General features: G+C 37.6%; 1 protein-coding gene across 1 annotated transcript in view; it reads left to right on the forward strand.

Moving 5' to 3' along the window:
• Positions 1-16027, forward strand: part of GPC6 (glypican 6) — a 1226374-nt gene that overhangs the window by 641721 nt on the left and 568626 nt on the right. The window lies entirely within an intron of this gene.

The following is a 16027-nucleotide window of genomic DNA, read 5'->3' on the forward strand; positions in this document are numbered from 1 at the left end:
ACATGACTGAGCGACTGAACTGAACTGAGTGCATAATTCATAAATGTGTATAAAAGTGATGCTCTAGGGTTTGACAGAGTTGACACTCATCTTCCCAAAAGGTCTGTTACTATCAGGCAAAAGCTTATCGAAAGAGGGGTCCTATTCAATAATTCCTATTCTATGATTGATACTTTCCTAGCCACCCTGCAAGGGCTGATTTCTTAATGGATTCTCTTTGTGATATAGAGAAGCAGATCAACCCAGCCCCAGCTGCTGACTCTGTAGTGGCCACCATGTTCTGGATCCATGCATCCACTCCCCAGGCTCGCCATATACTAGTGCTAGAGAGCTGACCTTACACTTATTTCATAATTCTATTCATTCAATTAATTTAGGATATGTAAACTGATTTATTGCAAGCCTTAAAGTCATTTTCCTCAAGAGAGCCCAGAATATTAGGTTAGCAGTTTTTTTGAGCACAGTTTTGACTCAGTTTCAGGCAGCTGGCAATTTAGTGTCAGCATCCTATAATTTTAGAGACAGTGTCATTTTCTCTTGGCTTTTCACTGCTGAGTCAAAAATCTGTTAGAGAGGGTACAAGTATGTCAGAGTATTTCCAGTGAAGAGAAAGTTCCTGGATGACATCTATCTCTGCAGCCTTAAATTCTTGGTCTCATTCCACTATCTATGATTGCATTTCTTTTTCAATACTCAGTGATCCTGCAAACTAATGTATTTAAGACTGATCTTCATAATCTGGAGCGGAACTCTGTAGCCTCATCGTAGGTCATTTTCTTTCTGCGTTGCTTCCTGTTTGTATCTCTCCCTCTCCATTGCCTTAGTTTCTGCTAAAATCTGAACTGATCCCATCAAGTGTAGGCTGTTGCCCATTCAAGACAACTTGTCCAGGCTTTGGACTCCATCCCTTCTTTTGGGAATCTTAGGAACATTTCATCACATACCATTTTGATTAAGTCACTGACCTGTTCATAAAGCTCAGCAGTCTATTGTCAATTACTTCAGTCATTTGGACTGTTTACTAGGCACTTAGCTCTCTTTTGGGCACAGATTTGACGACCAGATTTTGATCTACAGGATGAACAAGTCTGAAGTTGGCAGCCCAGCCCTCAAGTCTTCTCCTCAAGCTCTGCTTCACCTTGCTGCCCTGAACCATTAGTCCCAACCCAATGCCCAGTTTTATTTGAGCAAATGTATTCAAGCTTTTTCCCACGTGAAACTTTGGGTGATGGTTTCTCTGCCATTCTTCTTCTCCTGTCTTCTTCTCCTCTTCCCATCAAATCATCTCTTTTACCCCTTTCAAAACTTGCTAAAAACTACTCATTACCCCTTCTACTATCCCCAGATCTCCTTTCTGCCTAATTAGTTTTTTTTTTTTTTTAACTCAGCTTGTTTTCAGAACCTCTATTCTAAACTTTGGCAGAGTCCACGTAGAGTTCTACATATGTTGCTTTAAAGTTTCCCTGACGTTTTCCTGTGCCATGGGCTTTGCCAATCTGAAGACAGTAACTTAGTACCCCTCCAAAAAAAATGGAACATGCCTTTCATCTTTAATATTCCTCAGAGCAAGTACTACCATTATTTGGGTATGGTGGATACTGAGTATATGTATTTCTGCTGTTACATTACTCCATTCCTTTCTTTCAGTCTGATCATGGTTGAAATGTTGGGGAGGGGTAATAGCCATATGTCATAGCTTCTCCCACTTTATTGTAAATAGTGCCCTAAATTTCTGATTATTTTAGCAAAGGATGTAATATGTAGGTCCTTCTAGAATTCTGCCAACACCCTCCCAAAAAATAAAATTAAATGTTCAATGCATGTGGTTTCCCAGCAGAACTATAGGTTCAGTTTATGCTTGCTGGGACATCCAGGTAGAAAGATACTGTAGACAGCTAAAAAATTAATGAATGAATATAGATGATAAGCCATGGATTCCCTTGGCTATCACCTAAATGATGTAATACCTTGAGATCTGTTGAGAAGCAATGAATCTTCATTTGTATCCAGATTGCCAAAATATCTATATTATCTAGCTATATGCAGATATAGATATCTATAGAGTTTCCATAGTTACTGGAGCAACCATTTTTTCACTCATATTTTCCCTTTATATCTTAGAACTCATCTCCCTAGAAGCTTACCTACTCCATGATTGCAATTCAGTTCAGTGAATTATTAGTGGAGAGGAGTGTAGTTTCATAGTCTTGGAGCATCAGTGTTTTAGATTGCCTTAAGTGCAGTTAAATAGAAGAGGAAGATGTGCCAGCCTGCTGAAATCTTGGGAATATTTTTTACTGTGATTTAGAAGAATTATTAAAGAGAAGGAAATAAAGGGAAAAGCCACTAATCTCTTTTGTAAAGTGCTCACACTGCACATTTACAATTAAGCTGTTCTGATTTTTGTAATTAAAATAATTTCCTCTGAGAGGCCTTAATAGTTCATGCCCATGAGTAAAAAAAAAGCTGTTGTCATGAATGAGTGATTGAAAAAAAGGTCTTATTCACATGATTTTTTTGTTCCTATGAGAAATCTTTGAGAACAAACTGGACATGAAAAAGACAACCAGTAAGGTTAGCTCGGGGTTGTTTTAGCAGTCCACAAGAGGTACCAGCTCATGCACGCGTTCATTCCTTCATTCAGCAAACACGTATCGAGCACGACCTCCTCGGCAGGTGCAATGGGTACAATGATGAATAAGACCTAGTCCTGCCCTAAAAGAACTCCCATTCCAGAGTAGGTACCAGACAAATGTACAGTAGAGAGCAATAAGTGCTAAGACAGAGGTGTGGGTGGGTTGCAAAAGGCAAGTGTCCACTGATACAAGCCCACCCAATGGAGATACTCAGAGTCTTTTCTATTTGGTTGACGAAAAGTTCATTGGTTTTTCCAATAGACCTTATGGAAAAGCCCAGTGAATTCTGAGATCTTATGGAAAAACTAGAACAAACTTTATATATATATATATATAATTTTCAATTAATTTTTCATTTTTGGCTGCATTGGGTCTTCATTGCTGCACTCAGGTTTTTTCTAGTTGTGACAAGTGGGGGCCACTCTATGTTGCAGCGCATGGGCTTCTCATTGTGGTGGCTTTTCTTGTTGCAGAGTACTGGCTCTAGGCATGTGGACTCAGTAGTTTTGTCTCACGGGCTTAGTTGCCCCACTGCATGTGGAGTCTTCCTGCACCAGATATTGAACTTATATCTCCTGCATTGGTAGGAGGATTCTTAACTCCTGGACCACCAGGGAAGTCCCCAGAGTAAACTTTTTGGCCAATCCAATAAAAAGCCTTAGAGATTTTTATTTTGCCAGTCATGAATGTAATGACAACAGGGGCATACATTTTAATAGAGAAATGAAAATTCACTGTTAAATTATTGAAAAAATAAAACTGCACAAATAATTAGTAAATTTTCAGTTCAGTTCAGTTCAGTGGTGTCCGACTCTTTGCGACCCCATGAATTGCAGCACGCCATGCCTCCCTGTCCATCACCAACTCCCAGAGTTCACTCAAACTTACGTCCATCGAGTCAGTGATGTCATCCAGCCATCTCGTCCTCTGTCGTCCCCTTCTCCTCCTGCCCCCAATCCCTTTCAGCATCAGTCTTTTCCAATGAGTCAACTCTTCGCATGAGGTGGCCAAAGTGCTGGAGTTTCAGCTTTAGCATCATTCCCTCCAAAGATCACCCAGTACTGATCTCCTTTAGGATGGACTGGTTGGATCTCCTTGCAGTCCAAGGGACTCTCAAGAGTCTTCTCCAACACCACAGTTCAAAAACATCAGTTCTTCAGCACTCAGCTTTCTTCACAGTCCAACTCTTGCATCCATACATGACCACTGGAAAAACCATAGCCTTGACTAGACGGACCTTAGTCGGCAAAGTGATGTCTCTGCTTTTGAATATGCTATCTAGGTTGGTCATAACTTTCCTTCCAAGCAATAAGTGTCTTTTAATTTCATGACTGCAATCACCATCTGCAGTGATTTTGGAGCCCAGAAGGATAAAGTTGGATACTGTTTCCACTGTTTCCCATATATTTGCCATGAAGTGATGGGACCAGATGCCGTGATCTTCATTTTCTGAATGTTGAGCTTTAAGCCAACTTTTTCACTCTCCTCTTTCACTTTCATCAAGAGGCTTTTTAGTTCCTCTTCACTTTCTGCCATAAGGGTGGTGTCATCTGCATATCTGAGGTTATTGATATTTCTCACGCAATCTTGATTCCAACTTGTGCTTCTTCCAACCCACCATTTCTCATGATGTACTCTGCATATAAGTCAAATCAGCAGGGTGACAATATACAGCCTTAACATACTCCTTTTCCTATTTGGAACCAGTCTGTTGTTCCATGTCCAGTTCTAACTGTTGCTTCCTGACCTGCATACAGGCTTCTCAAGAGGCAGGTATTCCCATTTCTTTCAGAATTTTCCACAGTTTATTGTGATCCACACAGTCAAAGGCTTTGGCATAGTCAATAAAGCAGAAATAGATGTTTTTCTGGAACTCTCTTGCTTTTATTAGCCATAAATAATAAGTTATTATTACCAGGGACATTTTATTGCATATTATCATGTATGTATCAATATGACTATATGTCATTGTTGTTGTTTAATCACTCAGTCATATCTGACTGTTTTGCAACCCCATGGACTGTAGCCTGCCAGGCTCCTCTGGTCAGGGGATTTTCCAGGCAAGAATACTGGAGTGGGCTGCCATTTTCTTCTCCAGGAGGTCTTCCCAACTCGTGGATCAAACCCTTGTCTCCTGCATTGGCAGGCAGAGTCTTTACCACTGAGCCACCAGGGAAGCCCCATATATACCATAAAATAATATGAATAAAATAAAGGGAAAAGTAAAAAGAGGAGAAGCTTGATGTAACCCAGAGCTCAGTAGATCAAGAATAGAACATAGCTGGAATTTAATTCTCACTTCGACCCTAGCTGTTGTCTGAATTACTTCATTTCTTTCCTCCTGGTGACGTGGGAAAGACTGAACAAAATGCTTTACTGGGAGTGAAATTCCAAATATGGCAATCATTAAAGTCCTTAATGTATGACCTAGGAACTAAGGGATAGACTCAAGACTGCACATCAAGATGATTAGATCAGTGTGGGGAAAAGATGATCAAATGATTCAACTAGTATTTAATTTTGAAGTTTTAGGCCACACTGTCTTGTTTAGCATGCCCTAAGTGTTTTTGAATGAGGCTTTGGAATTTATCTACTACTTCTGTTTGTCACTCATGCTTGGGCTCATTTCTAATTTGGAAGTAATACAGGTTATTCTTACAAGTTTGTTGCTCTTTTGAAAAATCACTTCAAATTCCAAAGACATTGTTGAACAGTAGCACATCGTGTGCTTAATGGGTTTCCATGGGCTTCCTACAGTTGACCCTGTCCTTGTGGCTGATTCAAGCACCTACAGCTACAATGCTGGATTTTCGTCCACAATATATAATGTTAATATGTAACACTCAAGGTATATTTGTTGTTAAGAGGTGTTACTGCCAGAGATAATGGGTAACCTCTTGGAGAGTTTGCACTGTTCTCCATTAAACCCCACATTTGATTGGCAGGTGTGTCCTAGAAAAATCGGCATAACACCTTGTTAGAGGGCACAGTGCCATCTAACAGTTGGGAGAAAGGCTGAAAAGTGATCATAAATGAAGTCAGCTGGGAGTGTTCAAGAATGACTTTTCAAGCTCTCTGGAGTAGAGGGAAGTATGTACTCTTCTGAAAATCGTTTGCTTCCTTTATGCAAAAAGTTTCCACTGACTATAACTTTTCAAGTTTATCTCAGAAAGATTGGAAGACTTGTTTGATATCTTAGAAGAATGATATTTAAAATTTAATTCTATAACAAAGTTGCATAACAACATGATGTTTATATGTGCACTACCATATGTGAAGTCAATATGTGGGTGATTTTAATGTATCAAATCACACTGTCCATTGTCTTTTGTGTCTAGGGTGGGGAATGAATAAGGGATGTTATTCTTCTGTGACTTGTCACTAAGAAAAATATTCTGATTTTCTACATTATTGAGCCCTGTGTTTTCTAATCTGCCCAGTGAGGATGGTAAGTGGCATGAATGGTCACATGACATAGACAGATTTCAAAATGTGTTTGGCAAATAAAAGTGACTTCTCGTAATTAAAGATATTAGATAGTATTAATGTTCTATGTAAAATGGAACAAATAAGACATATTCCAAAGTAGTCAAGTATAAAAGCCTACTAGGGCAATGCCACTTTTAAAAACTGTCATGTTATGAATATGGTGGTCCTAATTAGGAGATGCTCTACCTGCTTTGAGGAATACGCTTTTCTTCTCTGTACCCTGTCCCCATTTTGCACTGCGATAGACTTCTACAAACAAAGAAAAACTTGTGAAGGTCATCTAGGTTTATGTTCATTTCTAATGTTTTTATATATCAGCACAGTTCTCCTTGGAAAGTGTACTTTCTGCAAGGTGTGTGAGGTACACATGGGGCTGAACCTCACTGCAGTTTTAATTAAATCCACATCCTAACCCGCTAAGCAAAGAACAGTGAGGACTGGTCTTTTTATAAATGAGGAATTGATCTTTTAAAAAATGAAGTTCAGTGACATATCACACTCCTAGGCTTTTCTTTACACACTCTTCAAAACATCTTTAAGATTTGTGTTTTAGGCAATTGCATAAGTAAAGCCAAATTAAGTATTCCAAATAATTTCACAATTTCTAATGGAAAATCCCCAGACTTTATGAGTCATGGTCCAATATTTCTAAAATAAATACCACCAATTCTACCTTATGCAGAGTCCTGTAGGATAAAGTTAAAAGTGAAAACTTTCTTATTCATCTCTCTTGAGCAGTCCAATTTGTAGTTGAAAACCACTGGCAAGAGAAGATTTCTTTTTCACAAACTTTCAATTCTTATACACCTGGTTTTATTATTGATTGTACATGAGAACAGGCTGTGCTCCCATTACTTGCACTTTTAGTGTTCCCTGAATGTTGACTTCAAAATTGTATTTCTTTCTCTGTTGAATCTTCTGAATGACTATGATCCAGTTTCCAACCAAGATGGATACTTTACCTTCTCGCCTTTTGGCTAGTATCATTCACAGTAGTGAACTGCTTCTGTGCTTATTATTAGGGCTTACTTTGGGACAAAACTTAGGTTCCTAGTCTTAGTAGTTTGTCATTTTTTAATGTTGAACTCCAAGGGATTCGTGTACTATTTTGAAATCCAGTTGAAATGATAATCACAAATATTTTTGGAAAATCCAGAAAAAGCACTATGAAAAATGTTCTATTATTTGTTGCCCCTTCTGACTTCATAATTAATAATGAAAAGAAGTTTTAGCTAGAACCCAAAACACAATCCAAGAATAAACTAAATGGTGTGAATTGTTTAAAAAATGCAATCTGTCTTTGGGAGTATAATTCTAGTAGGTTATATGACATCTTATTGTTTTTATGTATTCTTGCCTGTGTGTAATATTCTTTTTCTTGTTGGTAAATTGTTTGGTGTGTACAAGGTCTTAGCCCCACAAGGGGAAAGGAACCATTACATTTATAAATAATGTAAGGCAATCAGTTTATTTTTACTTTACTGGTCTCTATTACAAATTGTGTTACCATTCAAAAACTCTGTAGAGGTTAAAGTTTATGGTTGATTCACTGAGGAAAGCTTGCAAAATCAGTCCTTAATCAAATTCTTTATTTTCAATATTAATTTTTCTAATAGGCTTTTCTATAAGATGTCTTAAGTGCTATATTTTCCTTTCTAAATTCTTCAAATGAGATGTAATCAAAGATAATATTTTTTAAAGTTCTACTGTATTTAGCCTTTGTGTACATTTTTTTTACTTTTTCTGTTAGTTTCTTCAGCATTACAGTGTGATGGTTTTAATTCCTGCCAGGTAGCATAGTTGATCAAACCCAGACTTCACTCATGAGACAGATATGTACTAATATGATGTAATTAGATTACACGTAGTGATACATTCTACTGTATTTTTTTTCAATTTCCTTGCTGGAGCTCCAGAAAGGAAGACAAGCTTATGTCTTATGATTTTACTTTCCCAAATTCAAGTTATTATTGTCCTTATGACATGAGAATATTTAAATACTGTACATGAACACTATTGAAATTCACAAAATCACTGAAGTTAATGAAACAAAATAGCATGTACATAAGGACAAGATATAATGACTGTAACTGTTGTCAGATGTCAGAATTGCTTTAGCCCTTTCCATAAATCACAGTGGGAGTATCATTATCATATGCGATTAATGACACTTCATGTTGTGAATTTGATTACAACCACAAAACAAAGAAAATAAAGAGGAAATCACTCATGTACACCTTACTTGAAGAGGTTGGGATGTCTCCTGCAAATTATCATAATTTGATTACTTAGCGAGTCTATGAAACGCAATTCGTTGAAACCTACAGAGACCTAACAGAGATTTTCCCAATAATATTCAAATCTCTTTCCATTCTTTCTTCATAAATACAATGAGCAGTTTGGGGAATAGCAATAATCTTTTTGGGCTTCCCAGGTAGCTCAGTGATAATCCACCTACCAATGCAGGAGACATGGGTTGGATCCCTGGGTCAGGAAGATCCCCTGGAGAAGGAAATGGCAGCCCACACCAGTATTCTTGCCTGGGAAATCCCATGAAAAGAGGAGACTAGAGAGCTATAATCCATTAGCTCACCCAAGAGTCGAACATGACTTAGCAACTTTTAAACATGAATAATCTCTCTTCCTCCATCCCTTTTCTTATTTGGAAATTTCTAAATTCCTGTTGATGGTTCCATAGTACCTCAGACTGAAACACTGTTTTCCTTTTACAAAAGTAGTGTTTGATTTACTCAGAGATAACGTTAAACTTTCTTATTTTGAGAAAATGTTATTTTCTTTTAAAAAAATATGGTTTCAGTTCTTTAAGTTTCAAATCTCTTTCATTCCTTTGCAGAATGAAATTCTACAATTTCATTTGGATTATTGTCTTAAAATTTCACTAGCAATCCACAGAAGGCCCAAGTGAAGACATTCTTAGCATTACCTGTTAAAAATGATTTTAATATATCAATTATTGACACTGAAAAAAAGATAAGTTTTACCTAGTTAAGACATTTTCCAGTTTTTAAGGAGCATCTATGTACATGGAATCATGCACTTTAATTAAAACTAAACAAAATTCATACACATTAATTATATGAACAAACCCATCAATATATTTCTACTTGATAACATGTTCTTTGTCTCATTTTTATTTCTATAAATTTACAATAATAAACATTTATTATTGTATTATTTACAATAATAAACCTTTAGTGATACAATAACGTCACTGAATAGTTTAAAGGATTTGACTAACTTAACTTCCCACCGATAGAAACGTAAATCAAATTTTTTTTCTTAGGGGAATATGATTTTGTGAGAGAGTACATAGGCATAATTCAGAGAAGGCAACGGCAACCCACTCCAATACTCTTGCCTGGAAAATCCCATGGACGGAGAAGCCTGGTAGGCTGCAGTCCATGGGGTCGCTAAGAGTCGGGCATAACTGAGGGACTTCACTTTCACTTTTCACTTTCATGTATTGGAGAAGGAAATGGCAACCCACTCCAGTGTTCTTGCCTGGAGAATCCCAGGGATAGGGGAGCTTGGTGGGCTGCCGTCTATGGGGTCCCACAGAGTCACATACGACTGAAGAGACTTAGCAGCAGTAGCAGCAGCATAGGCATAATTCTCAAATTCCTAACTTGTGGTGAAGATAAGGCACTTGTCCAGTTTTTTTTTTTTTTTCGGTCCTCTGAACAGTATCATTCAACAGTTATTAATGGAGCACTTACCTTGCCTCAAGTGCTGTAATAGGCAGAGTAGATCAAAAAAGCCCAAAGGCGTGGGCCCTGGCCACAAAAATCATAGGATTGAGACATAGGATTGTAATGAGACATAGGATTGTAAACAAATGAGTCAACTATAGGGAAATGAGTAAACCGTGTCAGTAAATGATAAACTCTACCTTAGTGGTGAGGACAACAGTTGGTGTGAGCATGCTTGAAAAGAACCCAAATCTATGGATGCTGATGCTCCTTTTGCAAAGATGATGAGTTTTCCAAGTGGCATTGGCCACTTGTAGAGGTTTATTCCATGCAGGTGGGACTGTGAGGGACAAAGGTATGCAAGAGTGGGACATATTTGAGGTCAGTGTGGTGTAAAGAATCCGCCTGCAATGCAGGAGACGTGAGTTCAGTCCCTGGGAAAGGAAGATCCCCTGGAGGAGGGCATGGCAACCCACTCCAGTATTCTTGCCCAGAAAATCCTATGGACTTCGGAGCCTGGAGGGCTATATCTATAGGGTCGGAGAGTCAGACATGACTAAAGAGGCTGAGCATGGCATGGCATAGTATAAATTACAAGGAACCAGCAGATTGGAGAAGTAAGTCAGATCTGGATTGTAAGCCTTGACCTTGGCCATGGGTCATCATACATCATTAGCTGACCTGCATACCTGGTTTGTTGTGCCACTATCTTGGAGAAAAATTTTAGTTAGGCAAAGAAAAATTGTTTGTGGCTTTAATGAAAATAGAAGTTGAAGAAAAACAACTACCGTTTCTAACAGTCACTGCTTGCTACCTATTCCTTGCTGTAAATTCTTGTTCAGCAATTCCTGTATTAAAATGGTGGGAGAAAAAATAATTTATAGTCACATATCATTTCTTTAGTGTCAACTGTATGCTATGTACTTGGCTTGTTGCTAATATCATTCTGAAGGTTTTTTTTTTTTTTTTCCCCACATTGGTCACTATGAGAGGGGCTGTAAAATTCATCTTTATTGGAAAGAGGAAAATAGATCACAATAAATTGCAAACACATCAGGGAGTTTCCTTATAAGCAGCAGGAGAGAATCAAAGGGAGTTTTCATGTAGAAAGAAAGCGACAGACTGAAAGAAGCACTCTGTGGGAGATGGCAAAGCATAAAAAATATCAGAAATGTTGTGAAGGATTTGGAAATAGTCAGCCATGTCAAGACATCGTGAATTCTATAGATAGTTTAAGGTTTGTGCTGATGCTGTCCAGAAGGTCTTAGCTCCTTTGGAGGATAATAGAATGGTGACTTTCCTAGCATGTAGAAATCATATCATGACAGATTATTTGTATCCTTGGAAATTAGAAACTTTCTGCATATTTGAATAAAAAGAACAAATGAAAGATTCAGCCAATATTCAGGGTCTTTGAAAGTTATTCAAAGCAAGGCAGGAAAAGAGAATGTTCTAATGAAAAATTGGAGGTTATCATGTGTGGTAATAAGACTTGTTAACTGTTACTTTGATTTCTGAAGATGAGTGTGTGTTAATCCCAATAAACTGATGTTTACTAAACATCACCTTGTTTTCACTATTCTGAGAGTTTGGGGAAAGGAAAAGATCAAATAGGTCCTTGAGTTACTTACTGGCTGTTTATCTAAAAAGATGAAATGAACATAAACATACCAAAAATAAAGGATAAAAAAGAAATGTAGGAGCTTCCCTGAGGATCCAGTGGTTAAGACCTGGATCAGCCTGCCAATGCAGAGGACACAAGTTCGATCCCTTCTCCAGGAAGATCCCACATGCCGGGGAACAGCTAAAGCCCCTGTGCCACAACTACTGAGCCCGTGCTCTAGAACCTGGGCGCCGCAACTACTGCAGCCCAGCCACCCTAGAGCCTTGCTCTGCCGCCGCAATGAGAGGCACCACGAGAGAAGCCACTGCAATGGGAAGCCTGTGCATTACGGCAAGGAGTAGCCTCCACTCTCTACAGCTAGAAAAAGCCTGCACACAACAATGAAGACTCAGTGCAGCCAAAGGGAAAATAACTAAATATGTATTTAAAGAATAAAAAGAAATATAAGTGCCAAACGATGTAGCTCAGTCCACAAATAATATATGGGGTCAAAAAGAATAGTGATGTTTGCAGACCAAAGATAATGGGGGAGAGGAATGAACTGAATTAAACTCCTAATGTTTCATTTTACCTTGACAGTGGGCAAAGTGCTGCTAATACACACTAATTAAATAATGTTACATTTCAAAGTCTGCTCTGAAACAAACAAAAACAATCTACAAACATCATCAATGTTTATTTATTTTAAACGTTAGTTATAATATAAGCAAGTGAATTATCTACCACCTACTGTTTGATGGTTTAGTTGGTATCTTCAGCCTGAAAATCTTTTTACTGATACAAATTTATTCATAGAATTTCATCTTTTCTTACCATAATTTCATTAATCCCAATTACTACCCATTTTTATACCTGCCCAATATACTGTAGTTGCGTTATTAATAGATCTTACATGAGTGAATAATGGCTGATGGTTTATGCTTTATGTTTAGGATCTATTAGATATGAAATCTAAACCTGCTGTTTGGATTCCATAACAGAGTTTCCCTTCAAAACGTCATTATTTTGAAAATATAAATAATGCAAGCCCTAGTACCAACAGAAAAACACAGTATTATATTTATCCATTCATTTCAATTTTTGTTCTAATATACTAATGCTTATAAATCCTGTCTTTTCCTTATTGCTGCTCTTCTTTTCACTCATGTAAAATATGTTTTCTGTTTTTCATGTTTGATTGGAGAGTTTTGAGCAAAGGATTAAGGTGAAATGGTTTAGAGCAACTCTCAATACTATGTTGGATGCAGAGTAGAAATAAAGAGAAGGAAACCCACCAGTCAGACTATTGTATTCGAATCAGCTAACAGTGGAAGTAGTGAGAATACTGTTCCATTTTGACGGTACAAACTAACAGGTTGCAGGCTGGAAAAGAAGGTTAAGAAGCTTTGCGGACGCCATGTAAAATTTTTTGCCCTGAACAGCAAGAAATAGGTTGTTGCCATTGACTGAGATGGTGAAGACTGAAAGTGGAATGGTTTCGGTGCAGAATGTGAGGTCAGCTTGAAGCAGATGAAGTTTTAGAGATCTTTTATGTATATGAGTGGAGGTATTGAGTAGGTAATTGAAAGTATGAGTCTAGAGTTCTAAAGAAACATTTTGTCTGGATATGTACAAGCGGGAGGCATAAGAATATGGATGATATTTAAAGCTGCAAGGTTAGATGACATCACCAAGGAAGTGAGTGTCTATAAAGGAGTAGAGATCCAATGACTCAATTTTAAGAGCTCTGGCAGAAGTCAATAAATCAACAAACAGAACAGGGAAGATCAACCGATGAGATAGTAGGAAAACCATGAGAATATGGCATCTTTTTTTTTTTTTAATTTTTTTTTTATTTATTTTTAATTTTTACTTTACAATTCTGTATTGGTTTTGGCATAGATTGACATGAATATGGCATCTTAGAAGCCAAGTGAGAAAACCTGTAGCAAGTGGGAACAGATGATAACCATGCTAAATTCTGTAGATGGGTTAGTGCAAAATCAGGATGAAAAGGGACTATGGAGTTAGCCAATGTGGAGGTCATCAATGGTCTTCACTAGTGTTTTTGTTGCGGTTGATTATGGTGAAAGTCTAAATGGTGTTAAAAGAGAATGGGAGAATCATCATAGGCTGGAAGGATACATAAGTCTTTTGAGGTATTTAAAAAGAAAGGAAGGGGGGAAATTGAACCTGACTTAGAAGTAGGGTCAAGGAAAGAAAATTATTATGATTTCATATTAAAAATTATCATGCTATTATTAAGACAAAGAAACGAGAATTATTATTGTACTATTGGGAAGAGTCATAACAGAGAAAAACTCGCCTTATTTAACAAATTATTTACTCATGTAAATAATTTATTAAATATTCTTTGGAGCATATTCTATTTAATAGAAACAGATTGGATACTCAGCTAGCACATGGGCAGTCATCCTTGGCAATCTTGTCCCAAGTCTGAGCTCTTGATCACTTAACTTGATTACTTCTGTAAAGACCATATTACTAACTAAGGTAACTTTCTGAGGCGCTAGGGGTTAAGACTTCCAAACATCTTTTTCAAGGGATGAACAATTCAACCCTTAGCAACTGTATTAGTATTTTATATGGAGTTAGATTTATTTGAACATGAAAATTATAGATATCAGCATATAGTTCAGTAGCCATATTACTGATCCCTCCCCTTTCACTCAGTTGCCTCTCCACACTGCAAATGTGTGAATCTGAGGAAACTGGGGCAAAGACTAACATATCCTTGGCTTTACGACACTCCCGGGATAAGCTCCTCAACATGGCACCAAGCCTTCACGATCTTATCGCAGGTCCAAATGTCTGGATCTTCTCTCTGGCCCTTCTGGCTGTACCTCCCCTCTTTACACCCTCATCTTTCCTCCTTCCCTCACCTCACGGTCTTTTTCTTGTGTCCTTTGCTCATCCTCTTCCTTTCCCTTTACTCTTAGCCAAACATTACTCATTGCTTAGATATGAGCACTAGCATTGCTTCCTCAAGAAAGTCCCTAGGGATTACCCTAGATAAAATTCTTTCTTCATAGGCTTTTAAAGCAAGGTTCACCTCTTAGTCTTAACTCTCTCACTCTGTAGGGTTTTTTTTGCATTTTGGGTATGTGATTATTTGATGAATGTGTGCCTCTCACAGATCCACAGGAGAGGGACCATGTATCTCAAAAGCTGTATTCGTGCCAGCACCAGAATAGACATTCAATAATTTGCACATTTTTTAAAGGAAGAAGTATTTTAAATTGTTGAAAACTTTACTTCCACTTTTTTTTTTTAACATTTATTTCAGTTGTGTCCAACTCTTTGCCACCCTATGGTCTGTAACCTGCAGGCTCCTCTGTCCATGGGATACTCCAGGCAAGAACACTGGAGTGGGTTGCCATGCCCTCCTCCAGGGGATCTTCCCGACCGACACAGGAATCGAACCCAAGTCTCTTCTGTCTCCTGCATTGACAGGCGGGTTGTTTACCACTAGCGCCACCTGGAAAGCCTCTATTTAAGTACAGTTGATTTACAACTTCTGTTAATTTCTGCTGTATAGCAAAGTGACTCAGTTATACATATACATATACTTTTTCATATTCTTTTCCATTATGTTTTATCACAGGATATTGAATATAGTTGCCTGCGCTATACAGTAAGATCTTGTTGTTTATCCATCCTGTCTGTCATAGTTTATATCTGTTAATCCCATACTCCCAATGTTTCCTTTCCACCTCCCCACCCCCTAGTAAGTCAGAAGGAGAAAGACAAATACCATATGATACCACTTACATGTGAAATCTAAAATATGACATAAATGAACATACCAACTAAACAGGAAAAGACTCCACTTTCTTAAATGTGAGAAAGAGAAAGCTAGTTTTCATCTCTTCCTTGGAGTAGGGTAGGTTTTTTTTTTTTTTTTTTTTTTGATATACATTGAGTTGCACATAGACCTACATTTGCTGCTTAACAATCTTTTACAGCAGTGTGTGTGGCTGATGATGTATCAGGGTGAAGAATTTCAGAATTCCTTTGCAGAATGTCCTGGAATCATTCTTGGAGGTGATAAGGTACTTGTAGAGTTGTTTCATATAATATTCTTATTTCTGCCTAACAACTTTCCCAGTATTTTTAAGGTAGGGAGTGAGATGGGCATTCCAAACTTATTTTTTACTTTGCTGACATGGAGAAAGTTTAGGTTAGAATAATGAAGACTTTCAGTCCTTAACAATGTTATAGCTGGCCAAGATCTGTCACAGTTAATGCTATTGCACAAAATAATTATTGTATAATGATACTTTGAACCCCATTTTGTCTTAGCTGCACTGACTATAGTAAAATTTTAAAAAGTTAACTTATGTATTATTTCTGTAGCTGAAAAGGTAGATTTAGGGGCCAGAATTTGGGGGATTGAATACTGACTTAAAAGCCTTTACTTTCCAGTTTGGGGATCATGTTGCAATTACATAATATCTCTATCCTCATTTTTTTTTCCTGTAAAATGGGTACTAATAGTCCCTTGTAGGTCTGTTTTGAGAATTAAAAGGGTAAATCCATGTAAATCCCCTAGAATAGTACCTGGCCAT

Source organism: Oryx dammah, unplaced genomic scaffold (assembly GCF_014754425.2).
Source record: "Oryx dammah isolate SB20612 unplaced genomic scaffold, SCBI_Odam_1.1 HiC_scaffold_24, whole genome shotgun sequence".
Lineage (NCBI taxonomy): Eukaryota > Metazoa > Chordata > Mammalia > Artiodactyla > Bovidae > Oryx > Oryx dammah.